The sequence below is a fragment of the Lissotriton vulgaris genome, chromosome 3_1 (assembly GCF_964263255.1).
Source record: "Lissotriton vulgaris chromosome 3_1, aLisVul1.2, whole genome shotgun sequence".
NCBI classification, from domain to species: domain Eukaryota; kingdom Metazoa; phylum Chordata; class Amphibia; order Caudata; family Salamandridae; genus Lissotriton; species Lissotriton vulgaris.
Window position 1 is genome coordinate 445,009,415 of NC_141689.1, and position 25,933 is coordinate 445,035,347.

Genomic DNA, 25,933 nt, shown 5'->3' on the forward strand with positions numbered 1-25,933 from the left:
TGGTCAGAATCACCTTCTCCCAAGGACATATGTGCAATTTGAGGCAGACTTCAATGGGGTGTAAGTCGACTACAAAAAACAGGTTCAACCAGCCAAGAGTTTTATCTTCTGCTATTGTCTGAACTGAAGTCCAAAATCTTCAGTGGGACAAGGTAGCAAGCTGCAGCAGAGAAGCATCCTGCAAGGTCTGAATGCTGTTGGACAAAGTCTCAGTGAAGTGTTGACTTTTGGCAGAAAGCTAAGAGCATTAGAAACTTGAATTAGGAGTCCTACGATGGCCCATTGCTGAATGGATGCTTTTATCACCTTTGTCCGGTGAAGAATTCTATATTTCAGCTTAATCACGTTCTTGGAGCTCTGTTTCCTCCAGCGGGGCAAGGCTGCAGTCGAAGAGGATTCTAGACCATAACTTCTCTGTGAGGTCCCGCGGAATGCGATTTGCTACTACATGAAAGTACATAGTGGGGAAACCTGGATCTTCTGACAAAGATGCATGGCTACTGCGCTAATTGGCCTGGCATGTTAGTACAAGTCCCCTGGAGATATTTGGAGCAAAAGTTTCTAGGTCTTTAGAGCCAAAATAAGGTCAGATTCCCCAGTTTCTTTGGATGGGAACAGGAGTGCACTTCACCGCAGCCCAGGGTTCTAGGATCCCAAGAACAACACTTGGTAGACAAGACTCACTCCATCGGAAGTCACTTACCGGGTTAAGTGCAGGCCTTGTTGGGACCAGTCATTGTACGGCAGCTGCAGGAAAGGACTCTTAGTTTCTTGCATCCCAGTAGCTTGAACAGGAGGTCAACCTTGGGAGTCCACTTCTTTGCCATGGGCACAAGAGGGAAAGCAAGTCCAGTTCTTTAGGGCTTTTCTCAGATCTTAGATAACAAATTTAGTCCTTTACTGATCTTTGACATGTATTGGTAGTGATCTGAGGATTTATGACTGGAGCCAGCTTTGGGGGTGGGGGGGGGGGGGGGGAGACTCATGCCCCCTCAATAACTAACACTTTTGCAGAACCTCCTGTGTTCCTTGCAGCAAACAATCCCACATTGCCCCTCTCTGCCTAAATTCAAGATGGCAAAACCTTTCTTAGCCTGTGCACAGCCTATGTGCCCAACCAGAGTCCTTTTCTGATCTTTCACATGTATTGGTAGTGTTCTGAGGATTTATGGCTGGAGCCAGCTTTGGGGGTGGGGGTGGGAAGACTCCTGCCCCCTCAATAACTAACTTTTGCAGAACCTCCTGTGTTCCTTGCAGCAAACAATCCCACACTGCCACTCTCTGCCTACATTCAAGATGGCAAAACCTTTCTTAGCCTGTGCACAGCCTATGTGCCCAACCAGAGTCCTTTTCTGATCTTTCACATGTATTGGTAGTGTTCTGAGGATTTATGGCTGGAGCCAGCTTTGAGGGGGGGGGGGGGGGGAAGACTCCTGCCCCCTCAATAACTAACTTTTGCAGAACCTCCTGTGTTCCTTGCAGCAAACAATCCCACATTGCCCCTCTCTGCCTAAATTCAAGATGGCAAAACCTTTCTTAGCCTGTGCACAGCCTATGTGCCCAACCAGAGTCCTTTTCTGATCTTTCACATGTATTGGTAGTGTTCTGAGGATTTATGGCTGGAGCCAGCTTTGGGGGTGGGGAAGACTCCTGCCCCCTCAATAACTAACTTTTGCAGAACCTCCTGTGTTCCTTGCAGCAAACAATCCCACACTGCCACTCTCTGCCTACATTCAAGATGGCAAAACCTCTCTTAGCCTGTGCACAGCCTATGTACCCAACCAGAGGTGTGGCCAGGAAAATGAACACCTCCTCTGTGGTCCTTCTAAGCCAGTTCTAGGGGCAGCTCATCTCCCACTGAGATTGAAGCATGTTTGGATGGGGGGGGGGGTTACCCAGTTGTAAGAGAACATTTGCCTACGACAGGGTTGGCCTTTTCAAAAATCACGTCTCTGAGAAAAGCCCAAATTGAAAACCTGCTTAAGAACAGAAACATCAATTTTCACATATCATTCAGGGTCAAGCACTCAGAGGTCTACAGTTGTGAAGTTAGTGCAAATTGGCCACCAGAGGCTTTAGGCGGATAAAAGGTCACTTTCTTAAAGTACATTTTCCATAATATTTATGAAAAAGCTGACTCCACCAGTAAATTGGGCGTTAATTAATATTTCAATAAGTCCAAGAATTACATTTTTAGGCGCTTCTGAGCCAGACAGAATATTAAAATTAATGTTGCATTTAAATGCTTTCGCGGCCTTACTACACTGAAAATACCTTCTAGAGCTTTCACTGTAAAAGGATGTTTCACAAAATTTCTATATGCCATATTTTTAAATACTAAGCACCCTTCCTTATGGACTTTTTCATATTTAAAGGGAAGGTTTTGACCTGTCAAAAGTGTTTATTTTGGCGGGTTAAATGCTGCTTCAGTCAAGCTACTCGGGGAGGCATGAAGCCATGTTTATACTGCCACTATAATGGATAGCACAACTGATACTGCAGTCCACTAGTAGCATTTAACTTACAGGCTCTGGGTACACTTTATACCATATACTAGGAATTTATTGGCAAGTTAAATGTTCCAATTAGGGGTATACCAATGGCATGGTGTTGAAAGGAGGTGCATGGGCATTTGTGCTTGTTGCAGTCCAGTGTAGAAAGCTAGCTCTGTATATACTATACCAAAGGAAGGTATAGTGTGCACAGAGTCCAGTGCTTCCACGGAGGCTTTACAGAGGTTACCGTACAAAATACCCTACTCTCTTCTGTAGTAGTTTGATTGAGCAGTCAGTCTTATCAAAGAGTGTTTTAAGCATTTGTTGTGCACACTCAGGCAAGAAATGATTACACATTAACACACACACAGACGGGTTCAAAGACCAATTGTTTAGTATACAAATATTACTTGGTGGCTTTCATTTCTAGAACAAAGAGAAACTCAGTTGCAATTAAGTACCAGTTTTAAAATAGCAATACTTTATGTACAGTAGAAATGTGTTTTCAAAAGGCAATTAAATACTTTACGGTGACATTAAAAATAGGTTATTGTTAGACTTGGCATCTTTGGGGGAGGGGGGTTTCCCCTGACTTTTTTGCCTCTACCTCTTGTAATTTTAATGCTGGGCTGGATTTTGTTTTTGCTGGCTTAGATGCTTTGGGCACTTTGCCACTGCTGATCAGTGTCAAAGTGCAAATGCTTCCTGTGTAAATTGTTGTAACCATTGGTTCTCCCCAATTGGCATATTTGATTTAACGGTACGTCCCCAGTAAAGTGCACCGAAGTGTGCCAGGGCCTGTAAATCAAACCGCTACTAGTGGGCCTGGAGCACTGATTGTGCCACCCACATGATTAGCTCTGAAAAGGTATGTCAGGCCTGCTACTGTAGTGTTTGTGCACAGTTAAATGCCATGTCAACTTGGAAAGTGCACCCACTTGCCCAGCCCTAAACTTCCCTTTTTCTACATGTAAGGCACCTGTATGGGAGGCCTATGGTACCCCACTAGGAAGGGTGCAGTGTGTGTGAAAGGTAGGAAACGCACTGTTGTGAGAGACATGTCCCGATAGTGAAAACCATAATTGGTAGTATTTCACTATTGAATGGCTAACTTGCCCCATAGGATATAATGGGAATTTATTTAGAACATCTTATAAATATAACTTCCCATTGGGACAAGAGGGAGAAATAAAGTTAAGGCTCTCTGAACTCAGACTTTAATAAAAACCATCTTTACTAAAAGACGTGTTAAATTGTGTGTTTGAAAGTTCTACTTTTATAAAGTAGGCCTTTTCTTGTTATACCATTCTGTATGCCTCTGCCGGTTTGTGTATTGACTGTCTGGTTTTGGAGTGACAGGTGCCGAGAATGTGCATTCACTTTGCCACTGGATTCAAGCTAGCCTAGCTGATGAGGGCTGTTAGCCTGAAGCCGGTCCCAGGATGCTTGTATCCGGTCCAAGGAAGACATGGCTATGCAGTTCAGGCTGGACTGTTCCCATGAGGCACAGGGTCAAGACTGATTTGCATTTAGCTGTGTCTGAGCTGGGGTGGCAAAGTGAGCTAAAGAATGATGATGGATTTAACCCAGATCTGTGACAGAGGTGTGAGTGTTGAAAAAGTTTCAGCTCTCCATCCATCATCTCTTTGAGTTTGCTTTGTTCACCCTAAGTAGGCAGGGTATTCCCAGACGTGGGTCCCTTCTCACTTTGCCACTGGATTCAAGCCAGCTGGCTGAGGGGCTGTTAGCCCGAAACTGGTCCCAGGATGCTTGTTTCGAGTCCAGGGAAGACATGGCTTGGTAGTTCAGACTGGACTGTTCCCATGAGGCACAGGGTCAAGACTGATTTGCATATAGCTGGGAATGAACTGGGGTGGCAAAGTGAGCTAAAGAATGCTGATGGATTTAGCCCAGATCTGTGGCTGGGGGTGAGGGTTTGAAAAGTTTCAGCACTCCGTCCATCATCTTTGTGTTTGCATTTACTGTAGCCACTGGGGGGGGGTGTTGAGGCGTGCCTGGCCCTACCTGGATGACTCAGAGCTGGGCTGAATAGACCCTGGCTGATTTAGAGTAGTGGGGGGAGATTTCCTTGCACCTGAATAGGGTCTGTCTCCCTTGCACAACACGGTCTCCACCCCCTGCAGACATGCTGCACCAGTGAGGACAGAACTGGTTTGGACGCAGCTCAGAGACCCTTGCACAAAGAGAACAAAACCATTTTGGGGTGCAAGTATTAGACCTAAAACCACTGAACTATAGACTACTTCTGGAATAAAGAGGAACCTTTGTCAAGGAGAAGAGCTGGAGAAACTGGAGGAGGAGTACTGCCCCTTTGCTGTGTGCTGTCTGGGGTAGGCCTGCTGTAGCATTTTCTGCCAAGGAAAGGACAAGGGCTTTGCTGTGTCCCCCTGTTTGAAGAAGATCTCCAAGGGCTTGAGTAGAGCTTGCCTCCTGTTCTGAAGTCTCATGGACACAGACTTCACCCCCAGCTTCTCTGAACTTCCTAGCTGGAATTTCTGACCCGCCAAGAGGTGCCAGTGACTGTCTTGGGCCTCTGGAGGTTGTTCCTGCTATTGGAACTGGAAAAGCAATGGAACTACATGAAAATCGATGTGTCGCGCTTCCTGCTTCAGTTTCCCTGCAGCAGAATTGTTGCATCGTCTCCCCATGGTCTCAGGAACCGACGCACCTGTGTTCTCGGCGCTTCCCATCTCTGTGGCTGTTTGGCCTTGTGAATTTTGTCGTAACTACAGGTACTTTGAGAGAAATTACACACCCATAGTTTATGGACCCCGTTGCTTAAAATCTTTTTAACGTCATATTCTTAATACTTGTATGTTGGATTTTTGTCTTTTTGGTCTTGTTGAGTTTAGATAAACATGCTTTATTTTTCTAAACTGGTGTGGTGTCCATTTGTGCTGTTATCACTGTATTACTGTGTGTTTTGAGTGCAAATACTTTAAACATTGCCTTTGGGATAAGGCCTGTCTGCTCGTGCCAAGCTACCCAGGGGGTGAGCAGGGGATATCTAAAGTGTGCATCCCCCTTACCCTGACTAGAAGCAAGGATATCCATTTGAACAAAGGTATCTACCTCTGCCAACTAGAGACCGCCATTTCTAACAGGTATGTGCCAATTCAACAGTAGCAGTAACTAAGCAATATAAATGATAGACACTTAGTGCAATACCAAAAAAATGCAATGCAATCCTATAGAAGGAATACAGTTATGTACATTTACAGGCAATTACTCTACTTACACATCCAGTCTTCTGGGGTTTATGCTAACACTTGGCAAAGGTAACATCAAGGTAGGTAATGCACGACCAGTAGCACTGGGGCATCCAGTAACATTGGGCCCATCCACTGGGCCCAATCTTAGTTAAAGGAGACCTGGGTCACCCACAAGAGGTTCTGGTTGCAGTTAAGTACCCACAGTTTCAGGGCACAGGTCCCTGGGTTTAGGCAAGCTCACCACAAGGCAGCATCAACGCAACAACACCAGAGGTACAGGGGAGGCCAGGTGCAGGGTGCAAGCACAGTGTCAGGCGAACAATGCAATCCTATGGAGATTCTTCTTTGTGGACATAGGCTGCAGGCATCGAACTGGAGGGTGCAGGCAGTAAACCAGACAGCTCAGGCAAGTTGGGAATTGGGGGGGGGCACCACTGGTCAAGGCCCACAATGCCCAGAGGCTGCAGGCGAAGGGTGCCTTTAGATGTTGGATCTCCTACTGTCTGGGCCGGTTGCGGTGGGGGGGGGGGGGAACCCTTCGGATTCACACTGCAGGTGCAGTTGCTTTGATCAGGAGAGGTAAGCAAACACTGGATTCGAGGTCAGGATCATTGGGGAGACTTCACTAGACTTGTGAGCCACTCAGTCTTGGGTCTTGGGCCGTGGGCATCAGGTGCAGAGTGGGCAGGGCTTGCGGTTCCAGGTGGCACAGGAGTCCTTGGAGTTCACTTCTTCTGGACATGTCTGCTGTCCATCGGAGATTGGAGTCTTTTTCAAAAGCAGATTTCCCAGTGTTGTCAGGTCATTGGCTGCAAGACAGGTTGGCTTTTTGTTGCAGGCTCTTCAAAGATAGAGACAGGCCAGTAGGGCTGGGTCCAAGGCAGTCATCTTCAGGCTTCTCTGCAGGGTCTGCTTCAGGGACGTCTTAGGTCGTTACAATCTGAGGATTATGGTTCAGGGATGCCCCCAAGTACTGAATTTTGGGGTGTTGAGGGTCCTGGAAGGTAGTAGCCAATGGGCTACTTACCTTTAGGATGGCCACACCCTTTGTATGTCCCCTCACTATGGGGAGAGGGCCTCCCCTAACCTCATTGGCTAACATCCTTACATTCAACATGGATGATTTTTACAGGTGGGGGCGGCCAGCTCAGGACAGTGTAGGGGTGGTCCTGGATGAGAGGGTCACCCCTCTCCTGGCTACTAATTTTCCAGCTGACCTTGCCACCATAAGTGGGTCCTGGTCAGGGGGCGAGAATCTCCACTGGCTGTAGAGACTGTGGCTAGCATAGCGGACAGGAAGCCTTTGAAGCTTGGTGCCCTGAATGCGGTTTCTGCTTTGGGGTGGATGAGAAGCACCTTCACCCCAAGCAGGCTTAGTTCCTGCCCCTCCCCCCCCCCCCTCCCCGAGAGCACAAGGGCTTCCACCTCAGGTGGTGGGAAACAAGTCTATGTGGCAGGCTGGAGCAGACCAGTCAGCTGTACACTAGGGATTTGGTAGTTTCTCAGGGGCCATCTCCAAGATACCCTCTGAGTGAATTTTAAAATAAATCCAACACAGGCATCAGTGTGAGTTTATTTTGCGGAGAAGTTTGGCACCAAACTTCTTAGCATTAAGTAAAGCCATCATGGAGCTCGTAATTGCAATCTCCAAGCCCATGTACTCAATATGGCTTTACTGCATTTACTAGGTCTAAGAATGGACTTAGACACTGTAGGGGCATATTGCTCATGCAGCTATGCCCTCACATGGGGTATATGGCACTCTACCTTAGGGAAGTGGGGCCTGCTAGAGAGGTGACTTACGTATGCCACTGGCAGAGTTTATGGGCATGGCACACAGGGATGTGTCCCTCTGATTGTCTGCACCCGACTGAAGTTTAAAATGAACAGTTGAAATGTTATTTCGAGACTTCCTGAGATGCACTGAGTCCATCAGTAGGAGTTCTCTTTATACCATCTAATATTGGACTTTTTTTATGTTGTTTTCTGATCAATGGTTAGATAATTTTGGTTTAGTTAATTAGAATATATGTAGGCACCACAGGGGTTGGAGAGTTTATGCAGTCCGATTTCTTTCACGTTTATTTGTGGTTAGCTTCCATGGATACTGAGGGCTTTGTAGGCATGTGTGGGGAGCTTGAAGGTTAATAGTTTGTTTACTGGGAGCTAGTGGAGGTCTCAGGTGGCTGGTGATGTGTCTGCAGAGGGGGGTGCTGAGTTGAGGAAGAGTCTGGCGATCTGTATGTTCTGCAGCTTCTTGAGTTTCTGGGTGATGTTGAAGTAGAGTTTATTGCTTTACTCGATTCTGCTGCTGAGGAGTGCATGGGTGACAGTCTTTCTGGACTCATTGGGGATCCATTTGAAGATCTTTCGAAGCAGGTGTAGTGTGTAGAAGTCGGAGGAGGTGGCGTTGATCTGGTGGCTGATGGGGAGTTAGGAGTCCAGGATGATGCGGAGGTTCTGCGTGTGGTCTGTGGGAGAGGTTGCAAGAGCTGCTGGCCACTAGAAGTCTTCCCAGGTAGAGGGGTTGGAGCCCAAGATGATGACTTACGTTTTCTAAGAGTTGAGCTTGAGGCAGCTGTTCTTCATCCAGGCAGCGACAGCCTTCATCCAATCTTAAAAGTTGTTCTTATCTCCCTCACTTGTTGGTGAGGGAGAGAAATCAGCTGGGTGTTGTCAGCATAAGAGACGAACTTGATAGCACAATCCAACTAATAGTCATCTGGAGGCAAAACAGTGTCATAGGCACTCAACCAGGGCACAAGTCGTAAAAAAAGAAGTGGGGGGACGCTGTCACCGGAAGTAACGTCACAACAGGAAGTGACATCACGAAAGGTGCTGAGCTCCTCGTCCCAGAGAGGCCAAAGAGTGGCGTCCCCCCTGTAAAATAAGTGGGGGGACGCCGCCCACCCGCGTAGTACCCCGACTCGAGCCCTGCACTAAACCCTAGAAATTGCACCAATCAGTTCTTAGGAATCAACCAAACTTGAGAGCCTCTTACCCCGACGCAGCCCTACCTCAACTGAAGGCAACCCTAAGGCAACATAAGTGCATCTCCCAGAGCTAACTACACCCTGCAACTCACTGAAGAGGGATTTGGATATCTGTCAACACACTAGTGCTGTGAAGAGGCTTCTGGTAACAAGCCTGAGCTATACAACGCAAATGGCATTGATCCACCTAGAGCAGAGTTCTTCAAACTGTGGGGCGCGCCCCCCCAGGGGGGCGTGACACCATCCCAGGGGGGGCGCGGACTCCACCCGAAAATCTTACATTTGTCTTTCACTAGAGAACTCCGGTAGAGGGGAGGGAGGGGAAATCATCGAGCCGACCAGCCCATGCTTTTCTCTGTTAATCACCGTCCCAGGAGGGGGTTAATTGTTAAAGCTGCGGTGGGAGGCAGGAGTCTCCCCTGTTAAACCGAAAGCAAAGGAAGACTGGGGCATATTACCAACAACTAGCGATAATTTTTGTTTCTAACTTGTTTAGAGACAAAAATTATCGCCGCACATCGGCGATTTTTATCGCAGATAAACCTTGCTATTAACAAGGTTTATCGCAAATGCGATAAAAAACGGCTGCAATGCATGAATATCGCTGAAAAGTCAGCGATATTCATGCATTATCGAGCAAATGCTCTTAGCCATGTTATCCACCTCCCATTGGATAACATGGCTAAGAACTGCTCAGGGCAGGTGTTAGCTTTTGGAGATATTCGCGCTTAGCGCGAATATCTCCAAAAGTTGGTAATAGGAGATAGCGATGTTAGGGACTGTTTCCAGTCGCTAACATCTTGGCACGCCCACTTTGCATGTCATTAGTGATAAATATCACTGACATGCAAAGCAAGGACCAAGATGGTCGCTATCTCCTATTAGCTGTCACTAACTGGTGTTAGCGACAGCTTGGTAATAGGGAGATAATTTTATCTCCGCTTTCTTGGCTTTTAAAGCCAAGAAAGCGGAGATAAACCCCCTTGATAATATGCCCCACAGTTCTGTTCCTTCGCCTTTGGTTTGAGAGGAGACTCCTTGCCTCCCACCGCAGCTGAAGCATTTCAGTTCAAGCCCTTTCCTGTTCAAAATTTGTGATCAATCAAGCCTCATGTCTGCGCCGCCTCACAGGCTTTCCTTTCTTCATGTGCTGCTCAAGACATAGCTGCCAAAGTTTCAGATTGCTATGTGTGACATTTTTTTTATTGCATTGCAGTTATGAGTGACATTTTAACCACTATAAGTGACAATTCCTCGCGAGCAAAACAAAGCAACGAAGTCCATGGGAATGGATAAATATTATGAATTATAACCTTTTGAGCTGTGAGAAACTCGAAAAAGATCTTTAAACTGCTGCAGAGCACTTCCTATTGATCAAAAAACATCTGCTTTTCATAACTAGGTGCATTTTGTACTGTGGAAATTGTATGTGCATTCATTCTGCTAGGAAAAGAGAAAACTAGTAATCTCAGTATGCAAAGTGTTTAGGATTAACAAGTCACGTTTCACAGTGTTACAATTCACATGAAATACACAACAGGAAGCAGCTACGGATGGGCCACATTATCGTACTTGGTGTTAAGTGGCAAGATCTGTATTGTATTTTCTTGGCTCGCGCCGGGTTCATACAAAAAGCCGAGATTTTTCCCCTCATTGGTGCATACTTTGCAGTGTTCTGAAAGCTGCGAAGTTAAAGATAACTGTCTCTTAATTAAAGTAAATAAAGGCAAAGTCCATTGTAAAATGTATAGACTTTATGAAGACAATCTTTTTTGATAATTTTGTCATGCTTAAGCCTTAAATCGTCACGAACAAATGGCCAGTATGGCAGTATTTAGCAACCTTACCAGTGAGTGGGAAACGCTGAAAGTGCAAGAATGGCTCCAGTGCTGCTTTCCGGGTTCTCTCAATTCAGTGCTGCTGGCGTCCATAGCAAGGCAGAAGCACCAGAAGGGGCTCTTTCTCAGGGCACAAGGTAGTTGCAAGGCGACCAGCCTCAAGGCAGGCATTAGTTCAGTTATTATTGCTGTGTTGGCTGCCTGGTCCATTCGTTCACCACCCTCACACATACCCTCTTCCCCCCTCACCGTTTGGTTTACCCATATACTATTAGCCAGAGACAGACTGCGTGACTGCAGTCCTTACTAACAGAGGGTATGCAGGCACTGCAGCTCTGAGCTGCTCAGAACTGCCAAGCCTTTTGAGCATTAAATGAAAAGGATGCCACCTTGCTTTGGGCCATACCAACATACCTCAGTGCTGCACGTTTGACCTCTCTCACACACCTGCTTCTGGTGTGCCTTCCCTTAGTCTTGTAACTTCACCATGACGTGGCCCATGACACTGTGCCTGCAGAGGTGCCAGTAAAATGCAGAGTGGAGAAAACCGGCGCTAGCAGTTTTGACCCTAGCAAGAGGCTTTGCTAGACAGTTAATGACACTGTGATGCATAGGCTTGGAATATTGGAGGTTACAGGTATGGGGCAACCATGAGCCTGCAGTGGACTGAGTACCGTTTAAGACTAGATGTGGAGCACAACCTGAGGATGGCAGTAGCAAATATCCATCCACAGATTGATCGTCTGTGGTAAAAAAACATGCACACCCGTCACATTTATGTTGGTGGTGTTATTATTAATCTATGTCATGTGTGAAACAAAGCATCCTAGTAAAAACAATTTGCACACATTTTATCTTGGAAAATTGTGTTTTGAACTGTATAGTAAGCCTCTGTCATTTCACCACACCCACTCACAAACCTGTAGTTTACTAAACATTCTTGTTGTGTAGAACATTATTTGACGGATATGGCTCGTGATATGCGCGTGGCAGTCGATTATGTAGTGTCCCAGATTCCACAAATTTTTGTCAGGTGGTGGGGGGGCCCAGCATCTAAAAAAATTCAGCTGGGGGGGGCTCAACCTACAAAAGTTTGAAGACCTCTGACCTAGAGCATATCACCCAGGAAGGTATCCAGGCAGTTTCTGGTCTAGGTGTGGAAACCGAAGCAGCTGTTAAGGTACAGGGGAATAGCTTGCGTAGGGCTCTGTCTGTTTGTGTGAAGAGCTTTTGAATAGTGTTCATTTGTGAATGGGGAGCCAGTAGAGGTCTTTGAAGTGTGTGTGTTGGGGGAGGGACGAGGGGGCTGCCAGGTGGCACTTGGAGCAGGAGTCAGGCCTAAAGAGTGAAGTTATCAATGACCGCCAAGGTTTAATTACATGGTCGCTTAGTGGCAGACACTGCTTCGAATGGGTGTCTAATAGTTAGGTGAAGCATTAGAGCAGAGGTCTTCAATCTGTGGGGCGCGACCCCCAGGGGGGTCGTGGAGTCCTTTGAAGGGGGTCGCAGATTCTGTTCCTGGCTTGAGCTGATCAAGGGTGCTCACAGCGAGGCCTAATTCACACCGAGGTGTGAAAAACATGAAAGCCTCATTAACAAGTTAAAGGTCTTCTAAAGACCTGTCAAGTACTCGGGCGTGGCTGTGTGTGTGTGTGTGTCCCTGAAGCTGTTTCGAGCTGGGATAGGAGGGGAAGTGGGGGAGGGGGGCTGGGGGAGCAGGCTGTAGTGTAGCCTGCCCTTTGAGGTCAATGGATATTGCGCACCTGGAGCTGTGGGTCCCGTGACACATCCCCCGCCCCCAGCAGGGAGGCACAGAGATGCCCTCCCATGATCGGCGCAGAAAGATACTGCCCCCACCCGCCCACCCCCATGAGAGAGGCACAGAAAAGGTGGGTGAATGAATGATGGGTGGATGGATGGATGTAAGGATGAAGGATGGATGGATGTGTGAGAAGGTGGGTGGATGAATGATGGGTGAATGGATGGATGAAAGGGTGGATGGATGAAGGATTGATGTATGGATGATTAAAAGATTGCATGGATGAATGATGGATGGATGTGTGAAAAGGTGGGTGGATGAATGATGGGTGGATGGATGGAAGGGTGGATGGGTAAAGGATGGATGAAAGGATGAAAGGGTGGATGGATGAAGGATAGAAGTATGGATGTAAGGATGAAAGGTTGGATGGGTGGAGGATAGATGGATGAAGGATAGATGTATGGATGTAAGGATGAAAGGGTGGACGGATGAAGGATGGATGGATTAAAGGATGGATGGATGGAAGGATGAAAGGGTGGACGGATGAAGGATGGATGGATGTATGGATGGATAAAAGGTTGCATGGATGAATGATGCATGGATGGATGTGTGAAAAGGTGGGGGGATGAATGATGGGTGGATGGATGGATGAAAGGGTGGGTGGGTGAAGGATGGATGTATGGATTGATAAAAGATTGCATGGATGAATGATGCATGGATGGATGTGTTAAAAAGTGGGGGGATAAATGATGGGTGGATGAATGGATGAAAGGGTGGGTGGATGGATGAAAGGGTGGACGGATGATGGATAGAGGTATGGATGGGAGGATGAAAGGGTGGATGGATGTATGGATGAAAGGGTGGATGGATTAAGGATGGATGGGAGGATGAAAGGGTGGATGGATGTATGGATGGATAAAAGGTTGCATGGATGAATGATGGATGGATGTGTGAAAAGGTGGGTGGATGAATGATGGGTGGATGGATGGAAGGGTGGATGGGTAAAGGATGAATGTATGGATGGAAAGATGAAAGGGTGGATGGATAAAGGATGGATGGATGGAAGGATGAAAGGATGGATGGATGTGTGAAAGTGTGGGTGGATGAATGATGGATGGATGTGATGAGGTCTAACAGGCGCATTTATGATTGTCAAAAGATGATGATGAGGAGTACCAGTTTCTAGAAACTTTTGTCAGAAGGGGGTCCTTACCCCTAAAACGGTTTTACAAGGGGGTCTCGGCATCAAAAAGTTTGAAGACCTCTGCATTAGAGGTCGGGGGGGGGGGGGGGGGCGTGGCAGCGGCTGTGCACACTGCGGTGTGAAACTAGCTACCTGCATAGTTCAAGAATCTTTAGGAGCGGGGACGGTGGAAATATCCAATGATCTGGTCTTACTTTCTGAACTCTCTGAAATGCTTTGCCTGGTAGCCAATCAAGCGCCAGTTCCGATGCACCTGAGCTTGACTCAAGAACAATGTCGGTCAAGCGTCGGGAAAGGAATGCAGTCATTCCAGGCCCCGAGCCCACAAACCGGTTGGACTAGTTCAGTAAATGGAGTGCGGGCATCCCCGGACGAGCTACTCTACCCTGCGGAGCGGAGCAAGCCGATTAAATCTGGACACACAGGCGACCCTGCATTATTCAAAACTCAGGTGCAGGTGTATTTGATTTACGGAGCGGGAGTGCTAACATGAATGATATTGGACAGGTTTAAATTATTAGGCAGCATGAAGGCCGCGTTTTATAAAGTGAGATTTGGGAGGTCCTCTAACTAAAATAAATCTTACCGTTGCTTCAAGTTACATGCTATTAAATGCAGCACTTGAAAATGCAGGTTTGCCTTTTTAGTCAATATATAGTTGAACTCGACCCGAAGATACTGCAGCGCTTTGCATGAGCACCAGTTTGGAAGATTAGGATATTTACCCAGCATAAGAGGGCGTTGGACCGACGCCGAAACTCGAACCTCAGTTCCTCATCCCAAGGTCGGCAGCTCCGGCTGTTGACGCCACATCCTATACCATTGAAAAGGACGCCCTCCCGCACCGGGCTGAGGCAGTGTTAAGGTGGGAATCGCTGCAGTGCTGCATACACCTACGCTGCTTCGGGCCTTCGAGGACACGAACAGTAATTAAGAAAAGACACGCCTCATGCACTGCGGCTCTTGCTTAATTTACTTAAAATTCACAAGTCTAACTCATCTGAATTCCAACTCTCGGCTTCAAATCCTTTCCCGGTGTCACATGGTTGTCTAATAACGAATCATCTAAGAAATGTACCCTTTCCGAGCACCCCCACCAGTAACATATCAAGTTAAGTGCAGGCTGGAAACACGGGCTTTGCAACATTAAACAGCGCCAGCACTGCAGGGCAGCCTTTTAAAGACAATAAACAGCCGACAGGATTCCAGCGCCTCCGCCCTTCCCAGGCGTGAGGAGTTCCTGCTCCCACGGTGCCAACCTCAAATTCACACACACTCTGCACACCGCACCCGCGCCGGGTCACCTTGATGCCGCGCCAGGAGGGAGTGTCCCACTGAGCCGCCTCCGAAGCCAGAGCCCTCCAGGGAGACACCGGGGTGACTGCGCGGGTCAGAGGCGGCGGTGAGGGAGCCCACCGAGCAGAAGCATCACGGGAACAGCCACCTGCAGCTTGAAGCAAACGAGGACAGTGCACGAGGCCGTCCGCCCCAGCCTCCCTAACCGAAAGCCCCAGTCAGGGATTTCTGAGCCGACGCAGGGTGTCGAGCAGCAAAGGAACCAAAGTAACGAATTTTCATTAAAAGTTGTGAGGGCAATTGATGGGTAGAGCCCTCAACAGGTGTCGAGTATCAGAAGCGCTAGTTTCCACAGTACATTTCCAAGTCTCCCTCACAAGCGCGCGCGGTGCACCAGGAGACACACTTAGCCGGTTAATAAATTAAGAAAACCCCAAAAAAGTGTTAATAAAGAGGGACCGACACCAGATAAAAGTACCGGGCTTTAGGGGTACATCCGTGGTCCTGAAGAGGGTACACAAGAGGGGATGTCAGCACGTACCTGGGGGTCGCCCGGTCCTGAAGAGTCACCGATGGGTGTGGAGGGAGGGGCAGCGGCGCAGCCCGGGTAACAGGTAGCACACACCGCGCCGCTCCTCCTACAGCAAGGGCACGCACGAAAAGAAGCCAGAGCCAAGCGGAGGAATGTCAGCGGCTGCCCCGCCTCCCCCGGAGCTCCGCCCTCTGGGCGGGGCTCAGACGCAGCAAGTATCCTCACCCGGCAGGGGTGGGACTGCCAGGCCAGGTGTGGTGCCCAGGCAGCAGGGAGGTGAGGCCCGCGGCACTCCCTCCCTCCGATGACGTTGATGTTTCCACGAATTTCTACTTCACAAAATAGGAAGTCTTGGATTTTCCATTCTGGCAGAGACATATTTGCATATGGTGTCCGCTTCGCTGTACTGCCGTAGAAGAGCAAAACGTGAAAGAATGGAATGGAACCAGAGACATGCTCAGTGCGTCAGGCGGATTCAAGGTGAGTCGAGCTTCTATCCCTTAAGTGCAGCGGAAGACTGGCATATGTATGAGTGTATAAGTGAACAGAGAGGTGGTTGAGAGAGGCTCAGTGTAGAACGACACCGCACTGCTGGGTCCCTTCTATAGACTAGAGAGTAAGTGACTGAGGGCCCAGGCTTCATGCAGCCACTTCAGCGGGACTGCCAGATACACCAAGATGTTTTTTTAATACCACCTCTGTGCCATTGAACCTTGTGAGCCTGAAGGCATTGTTAGCGCTGGGATGCCCCCGGGTAACGAGGCGCTTTACAAATGCTACCTCATTCATTCATTCATTCGTTCATTCATTCACTGTTGCAAATAAAGTTGTTTTGTTTAAATGTCATCTTCTCTTAGCAGTCCTTATCCCACTTGTTTTCGCCAGAGCTTTTTAGCTCCCATAAATGAAACACTGCACATAATGTATTAGTGCATCTCGTGAATAAGTGCATCTCGTGAATAAGGCCAGCGTTGTAGGTTGCACAAGCCCCTGGAGACTGTTTGGTGGCGAACCTTCCGTAATGATAGTTACATCAGATGTTACCAGTGACAGGAGTTGTGGGCCAGATAAGAGTTTATTCTCTTGTTTTCAGCAGTTCAAGGCTTTTGAGATCCTCTTAGAAGGGGCTCGCCACGCTTGCTCCTGTTACTCCGATGCAGAAACAACTATTTCGTGGGATGCAGTAGATTTTCCTTGGTAAAATAGGTATGGCCCCTTTTACTCACTGAATGTGCATTAAACCTGGAGTCCTTCTTTTAAGTTACTAGCAAAGCTACTCAGTGCAACCATTTCTAGAAGGGAGATGGTAATTCTGCTTGTTAGTTTATTGTGTCTTGTGATGTGCTCTGTCTCCTCTTCCACATCTATGTGTGTGAGTTTCTCTGTCTGCAGCCACAAATGTATGATGCAGTGAGGGTTCTGCGAGAGTCAGCAGAGATGGTTAGACAAAGGGGGTTCTGATGAGCGACTATTTTGTATAAACTTGGAAGTCAAAAGTAACTGAACTAAATGAGACCTCAGCTTGTCTCCTGTCATCACTTACAGTCTGCCCTCTTCGAGGGGCTAGTGGCTCTGAGGTAAAGATCTGAACGATAGAGGTTGAGACATTGGACAACAAGCGAACAAGGCCACCATATGATAGCTCATCGGTGGACGAAGAGTGGACCTCTGAACCCCTTTTTTTGTTTTCTTCATGCGGGCTTTCTGAGGCTTTGGTCTCGAGCCTGATCCTGTCTGGCACTGCAACATAGCAAAATAAACTAGAAGGCTATGTTGTTCGTGCAGGCAGTGGTGTTCTCACTTGTGCTATTGTGATTGTGCTTCTTGTGCCACAGGGTAGTGTTCAGCATTCTTCAACCAATCAACCAACCAATCAGGGACTTGTAAAGCACAGCTTCGTCACCCGTGAGGGTCTCAAGGTGCTGGGGGAAGGGGGCTGCTGGTCGGACTAGGTGAAAGATGCCTGAATCTAGTGCCCATTCTTCTTCAAGATATTTTCCTAAAACTTTGGGCCAGTGGGACTCTTTTTTTTAATGTATATTAACATCGTTGCATACCCATTCACACTCTTTTTTAACTGTATTTACTATAAACAGAAGAAAATAAATAGACCTTCTTAGTCCAATCAATTCTCTGAATTCACTTATTTCATCATGAATTAGCGTATAGGTCCACCGTTTTTCATTTCATAGTGATCATAATTAGGGCTCCCAGTTTTCCGTTTTTACTGTTTTTTACAGATAAATACAGACAGAAAACTTTTTTCCCCGTCTGTATTTATTTTTAAATACGGAAAATAGGTCTTCTTTAGATGTTTTTTCCACGGTCAATCATGAGTATGAGGTCAGTAGGTGGACAAATTGAAAGCTAGGGTAGATGGAAAAAGATAATTGATTTCATAATTAAGCTTAATTAAGTGCAGATCTACATTTATTTAGCTATTCTACAATGCAAGTGTTTTCAGATAACGCTATTGCAGTGTATACTGCTGAAACCTTTTGGACATACAAATGCAAATATACATTTATCAGTCAAATAAATGTGGAAAAATACCCACTGCAGCTTAATTTATAATGAAAACATCGAATAAAATGGATAAATACAGACACAATTAGCAAAAAATAAATATGGATAAATACAGATGCAAATGTAGAAAAAATAAATACCATAAAACCGGGATCCCTAATCATATTACAGATGGGGCAGTGCATGAACAAAGTGCAGAATGTGACTATATACAATGATTAAAACAGCTGTTTAGATATCACCCCTCGTCACAGTATTGAATCAAGGTTTTGTCTATAAATCACAATAGTCCTGTGTATATATGCAGTCCAAGAATGTAGACCAGTAACCACTGCACATACCGCACAGATGAGGACCCAGCGTATAAACTAGACAAATGGCTACTCCCTGGGGGAACATACCACAGGGCCCTCCATTCCAGACCGCAGTGATATTCCCTGATGGGACCAACTAAACATTCAGTGTTGGAATGGCACGCAGCTAACAAAAGTCTGGGTTGGGATAAGAAGATCACACAGGCCACCCGAGGGAGACGGAATAGCTGGCAACATTGGACACCACAAAGGTGTTCGACAAGTGGGATACCATTGGAATATCAAAAGTTGGAGACCTATGGGACAAGAGAGAGGTGGCCACGTTCGCCGTCCTACAGCAGAACTATGAGGTAGCTGTCACAGAGTACTACAGTTATCTGCAGGTTAGGCATGCGCTTTCGTCCAATATACCCAGAGGCACTACCCTACCAGACTCTTCGCCATTAGAGGACAGATTGCTGGACAGATATATGCCACTACAAAGCGATATCCCTGACATACAAAAAACTGATTAATAATACCCCAAACCCCTTTGTAGCCCTCAGACAACACTGGGAGAGAGATGGGCTAGAAATAGACGACGAGGAATGGCAGGTAGCAGTAGCATCCCCAAGAGAGGTGGCAATCTCATCTAGGTTCGTCTAGTGCAGTTGAAAATCCTCCATAGAGTATATATTACCGGGCCAGCCCTAGTTAAAATATGTAAAGTGGAAGACGGTAATTGTGGACGGTGGTGTGGACTGTTGGGCACCTTCATACATATAATATGGGAATGCAAATATATACAATCTTATTGGGCAAAAAGCCTTAATTGCATGAATATAGTACTGGGGGCTACCTTGCGAATGGAGGCTAAGAGATGCCTACTGAACATATGGGAACCCACAGATCTTAGCGCTAAAGACAAAATCTGGGTTACGCTGGGGCAGATGGTGGCCAAGCAGAATATAGCGCAAATGTGGGGGGCGGGGACTTGGAAGAAAGATATGGACTGGGTGCATGTTTTGTGAAAAAACTGTCTATGTCTCACAGGGATGCCCTAGAAAGTGGTCCTCCATTTGGAGCAAATGGAATGAATGCAATTGCACTAAGGTACCCCCAGTTTCTTTGAGGCCTAAGAGGAGGGGTAAAATAAATACAAAATAGAGCAACCTCCTATCCGGCCTATCTAGTTTAAAAAATGGCAATAACTCTAAGCACAATATTCACTATACAGCATAGATACACAAGAGAAAATAGCTATTATTTGCATTGTATTTATTTATCAAAAACACGTTTTAGTTTTATATATATATATATATATATATATATATATATATATATATATATATATATATATATTTTACACTTTCTTTATAAAAAGGATTTTTTCATTGATAAGCACATTACATAGAAAATATTCTCAAAAATTGTTTCATAAAGAAGAAAAAATGTGTTAGCAACAAGGACCCCCTGATGCGGATTGATATCCTGGGACAGGGTAAACAATATATGTGAAATAACACTCCCAGGCATACACTTAAAACAATTACACAATAGATTAAACAAACGAACTAGTTCAGTTTAGAGAGAATACATTTTTTAATTTGATTAAAAAGAGAGATTTAAAAAAAATCAGTGCATTGATCAAACTTGATAAAATAAGAATATAATAATACAAGTGTATTCACAAACAAGTTAAAAAGAGGTTAGATGGCATCCGGTCGACGCGTTTCGACATAAAGATTATGCCTTCATCAGGACTTTTACCATCAAATTTCTGTAAAAAAGATCATAACAATGTTTTACTATTTTTAACCTCCTATCGTGAGATAATACAACCGAACTAGTTACATGTTTGTTACAACATTCTATTGGTAAAAAATATATATTATTTTTTTCCCGCATACATGATATACCGCTTTATATGGACAAATATCAGAAACCTATGCATATAAGTTGGTTTCACAAGCAAGCCATAATATGTTTTGTGTCTGCAAACAGGGAAATGAAAAAGCCTAGACAAATCTTTGTCAAAATACACAATTAACACATTTTGTCTAAAGGCATGTTTAGAGATTTTAGCATTTCCAGAGACTGTTCTTCTATGAATCAAATCCAATGATATGGTTGATAGCTATTATCCATTTTACATGGTACATGTTCTCAATCAGGTTACATTTGTTTGCATATGACTTTTACCAAAAAATATATATAGCCTACTCATTCTTGGTTATAGAAAGAGTAAAGGAAGAAAAATAGAGAGAGAAAGAGATAGTAGTATTTTACCTATTTCTTCATTCTAACTAGTTCGTTTGTTTAATCTATTGTGTAATTGTTTTAAGTGTATGCCTGGGAGTGTTATTTCACATATATTTCATAAAGAAGAAAAACATTCCTTCATTTTTCTGAGCATAAATTTATATTTGGATAACCCCCAAAGAAAAAAGAAAAAATTGTTAATATTCTCTTATTCATCCAGCAACACACATCTGCGAAATCTACCCAAGAATTAAGTCAAGAAAATGATTAATCAAAACCAAAAAGATAGACATATGTTTGTGTTTTGGAATGCACTGATATAAGGCAAATAGAACTATTGTAGTAGGATTCTTGGTATGTATGAGAGGGTTGAAAGGTGAGAATGGATGAATAACCCCCAAAGCGAAAAGAAAAAAAATGTTCACATTTTATCATTCATCCATTCTCACCTTTCAACACTCTCATACATACCAACTATCATACTATACAGACAAATTCACAAAAAAACACATCTGAGTGAGAATCCTCCCCAACACCAGACAGGCAGCTTTGTCCTTCTGGGAGCCGAAGAAGTATAATGAAGAGCGGACACCGCAAAAACACAGGGCCTTCTCCAAAATTGCTGCCAAACCCTGCCTTCCTGCTGCTAGCCTCGACATCTGCAGGTCCGACTTGTCTAGAAGCTGCAAACCCAAGCCCTTGAATGACTGTCACGCGCTTTAACAACCTTGCAGCATCTCTCTTGGGGTGGGGAGCCTTCCCCCTGCATCAGGCACCGACCGTACTTGTCCGGTACTCCATTTTACTGGCCATCGGGCTCACAGAGGGAGCATTTCACCAGGAGGAGGTCCCTGTGGATCCATAATGAGCTATGGTGCGGAAGTAAGCCCTCCTCCGTAGTATTCAAAGGGGACGGGCAGGGAAAAAATCCCTCTGGAGTTATAATACGTCCATCTGACTCGTACACGGATACAACATACACATGGATTCATAGGACCATCCCATGGACACACAGTCATATATATGCCTTATGCTGCTAGAAAAGTGCTTTTTAAAATATTTATCGTTCAATATTATCGACTTCTCAACTTTTATTACCACCTTTTAGGATATCAACTTAGAATAGATTCCATAAAGCTGCAATGTGCTACACGTTCTAAATACTAGAGAACCCCTTTGTGTGATCAGTATCATCTGGCTTTTGCTTGACCTGATTGAAACAAAGTATATGCTGAGCAGCGGTTAGGCTGTTCTTAAAGCCTTAAGACGTTGGAAGTGCCCTAAGAGGCACATGATATCAGCTGGAACCTTTATACTACCCCTTCTTTCCAATAAAAAGTTGGTTGTGCATTTGATACAGAGCCTCCATATGTATAAGTATCCCCCTATATAAATGTGTTGGACATATTCTCTCTTTGATTCTGAAGCACCTTATTACCTTATTACATCAGCTCCCTGATGAGGGACAGTACATGGGATTTCCGAAACGCTGTAATAAACTGTAATTCTGTTAGTGCTTGTTAGATTGTGAGTTTTGAGTATATGTTCTTTTTTCTTTTATGTTTGTTGTTTGTTGATTGTTCTATGTGGAGACATGTGCCATAATTAAGTGGTTTACTCCCCCTTTTCACTGGGGCTCCTCGGTCTCAGACAAATTTCAAGAAAAGTATTGTATATATGGAATTAAGTATATGTGATGTAAAATATATTTATATCAAAGACCATGTAAAGAAAAGATAAAATATATGTTTATTACTTTGATAATAAAAACTAAAACTCTAAAGAGAATCTGTAATTTTCCTCTGTGGGATATTTTCTATTAATCAATGTAGGATGTGATTATTTAATGTGGGGTTTAGTGTTGTATATTTTGTTGTTTTTCCCTGGTTTCTCCCCTTAAATATTCGCTTTACAGGGACCCTGTTGTGTATATTTGGTCATTACACTATATGAAAATCATGAATATGTACAAAACAATTCAAAAAGGAATTCAGCTGATTATGTGCTACTATTCAAATATTTTAACAAAGAAGTGATTTGAAACCGACCCTTTTAGTGCTAGTGTTACATTGCTCAGCATTGAACAAGCATTCTTCTTTTGGCTTCTTGTAAGCCTGTTACATCACTGCTTGCAGTTAAATCTAAGATATCCTCTAAGTTTATAGATTCTTGCTTTTTGATAACTTTGTTTAAGCTAGTCAGCCTTGTGTTAATTCCCAGTGCTAAATCTAGCTGTGACATGCTTTTGCACCTTATTCTTCTGTATGTCTTTCAGATGCAGCTTCCAAAGAAGAGCAGGTGTTTTGGTGAATTGAAGTGCTCCTGGAGGGGAAACATCCTTTACAACACAACTTTTACCACGCAGTGCTTTTACATCGCAACTTTTACAACGCAAACCATTACAACGCATTGCGCTGGGGGGCGCTCTACGATAGGGAATAGATTTAATGTACTATCCAACACCTTACCTACTATCCACGGGGACTGGAGTTGGAATAGTAAATTAAACTATCCAGCACCCCTCAACACTATGCGTTGTAAAGGAATGCGTTGTAAAAGTTGCGATGTAAAAGCATGCGATGTAAAAGCATGCGTTGTGATATCATACATCCTCCTGGAGGCAAGAACAACCTCTCTCCAGAATTCACGTGCCACTGAGTATGACAGCTAAGTTTCTGTGTAATACCTACAGCAGACACTTGGCAAGCAGTAAGATAACGCAAAAAATCCCATTATGGATTGTCCAGTAGCACAATTCGGAATGGTTCCTACAAGACCATAGAATTTTTACATCTTGCAGGCACAAAAGTGCCCACATGCATTGCCTCATTATCAATGTAGTTGAAAGCATTAGGGGTTTCTAGGAGTGGCATGCCTGGTAACCTCTACCATCGCATTCACACAGCTCAGAGCTAGATGTAGGTAAATTGGATTTACCGATTCTTAAATACTGAATTTTACCGATTCGGTATTTCAGAATCGGTAAATCCTATGTAGGTAAAAAATACCGAATCGGTAAGATTCAGTATTTACCGATTCGGTATTTGCAGTAGGAATGAATGTCAATTACCGAATCGGTAATTACCGATTCGGTAAAATTGTGAAAAAGTCAAGGGTGGCAGGGTGTCACTTTGACACCGTGTTGCACCCCTGATTAGTGTTGGTGTGCACATGTGGCATACATACATGCCCTAAGGGCATGTATGTCTGTAAAATGGCACAGGTGTAAATGCACATTTATGCATTTACATAGGAATTCCTTATTTACCACCAACTAATAGTTGGTGGTAAATAACAAATTCTTAAAGCCCTGTAGCACTGTTTACAGTGCTTTCTACATTTCATTTACCGATTCGGTAAATTCCGAATCAGGTAATGTTGATTCGGTGAATACCGAATCAACAGGGAAAGGCTTCTACCGGTCGGTAACGGACAATTTCGGTTGTTACTGATGAAGCGAACTTTTAAAATGTATTATGTTTTCGTTTGTTGATTTGAACTCCCATAATTAATAATAATATTAATGAGTTTTGCATGTTTTTGTATTAATTCAACCTAGAATAATGTGCACCTTCATAAACAAGCGGGATTAACATTATGTGCTCTTGTTGCATTTGTCAGTACGTTTAAATAATATATTAACTTTGTCTTTTCATTTTGTCAACATTAACTTAACTGCGGCTGATTAAATAATAGCAAGTGCTTATTTTTAAATGTACTTTTGTCTATGTCATGTCTTTTATGTGACAGAGTTTTGTTCATTTCTTGTGCTTAAAGCTAGGTAACATAGACTAATGGGTTAACATTAGTGAAGGGGGTGGGTAACAGAATAATTTTCATTACTCAAATTAATTGATGTCTTGTGTTTCCTTGCATACTAGAGTCTCGGTAAAGAGGCCTGTGGCCTGTTCTAAAATGGATGTCCCCGAAGTCCTGTCGTGATGGGCCATGCACAGCAAAGAATGAATAAAAGCTTATTGTTTATAATCTTCAAAAAACAAATACGTGGAACTGAACTGTGCAGGATGTGCCTAGCGTTGTATAACTTTCTTTGCCAAGGACAGGACATAGCGGTGGAAAAGCTTGAGCTGAGGAAGCAACGGACTGTTATTTAATAAAATGTTGCGAAGATCTTCGGAAGAGCTAGTGTCACACATAGACAATGGACAAGGCCGTTTAAAAAAAAATATATGATTTTGAATGAGAAGGCGATGACTTCATGGACTGACGCCTGACAGCCAATCATTTTGTGAGATGGTTTGTTAAATGTATTCTTTTAGATTGTTTTAGATAGAGAAAAGGTATAAAACTTGGCCCTTTGGGAGGAGCGCTGTTGGCTCGTTCCTGTGTTCGTGAGATGCTGTCGGACTTCTGACTCTCGTAAGATAACTTTGAACTCTACATTTTTCTCTTTAGGTTTCATTAAGTCTAGTCAGGGAATTAGGGTTTAGGGAATGAGACTCATTTGCTTAAATACTTCTCGTGCTGATTTGATTTGAACTGACAGTCTAATGTGCCTTTCTAAATAAAATGATGCTTAATAAATGCAAATAAAAGAATTTAAATTCTGAAAATGCTATTTTCTTAACAATATAGTTAATAAAATTGATTTTGAAATGACAAGCTGGTCTTAGTTATTTGAGTGAAGTTACCATTAGTTAATCCATTGTCTAGGTGTTGACTTAATTAAATATACATTTATAAGAATGACAAAGATAAACTGCAGTTGTATATAAATATAAATAGCATAAGTAAGTGTTTGATTAATTAGGTCACATGATTCAGTTGGTCGATTCTTGTCTTAGTCATTTATGATCCTAGCGTTGAATTTGTGATTAATGGTGAGTATCGTGGTGTAGAGTTGTGCATATGAGACAGAATTTCCTTTGGCCCGCTGGATCATTACTGATTCTGGTAATATGCAAACCCACTGCACTGTGTTGGGTGCCATGATGTGGTTGAAGGGACAAAGGATGGTCCTGTTGGTGGCGTATGTGATTATGCTGGATGGCCTTTCTGCCATGGTGTTTCAGGGTGCTGAGTGAGCCTGTTTGTGGTACTGCAGTGGGTTATCTGTCAACAATGACTAGTCCTGACATTGTTTATGACAGTTCCCTCCCCTCCCACAGACAGCTGTTTTAGATATGGTGCACCCAGATTTTCTCGCATATAGGTGTGAAACTGGAACAGCAGGTGAGCGGCATGACGGTTAGCAGCTGGCTCCCAAGAACTTTTCTCTGGGCCATACTCCTCCAATCTATCACATGATAAAATATGTCACATATTTATCCTCAACAACAAACTTTATTTGGTTTAACAAACCATAAAAGTCACACCTAAATGAATACATGAGATACATAAAAGAAGTCAACACTATTAAAACAATTCATAAAGCACGTAATGCCAAACAAGATCAAATCATCTGGGATTTAATATCCTCGTTCAGATGGAAGACAATAACATTTCCAGATTTATCAGCTATATTCATTTGGAGTCAAGTAT

At 44.3% G+C, this 25,933-nt stretch overlaps 1 protein-coding gene across 1 annotated transcript in view; it reads right to left on the reverse strand.

The window, feature by feature from the left end:
• Positions 1-15,485, reverse strand: part of ELOVL7 (ELOVL fatty acid elongase 7) — a 138,866-nt gene extending 123,381 nt beyond the window's left edge. The window contains exon 1 of the mRNA XM_086960673.1: positions 15,359-15,485. The gene's annotated coding sequence lies outside the window, so the exon portion shown is untranslated. The remainder of the gene's footprint in view (positions 1-15,358) is intronic.
• Between the last annotated feature and the right edge of the window lie 10,448 nt (positions 15,486-25,933).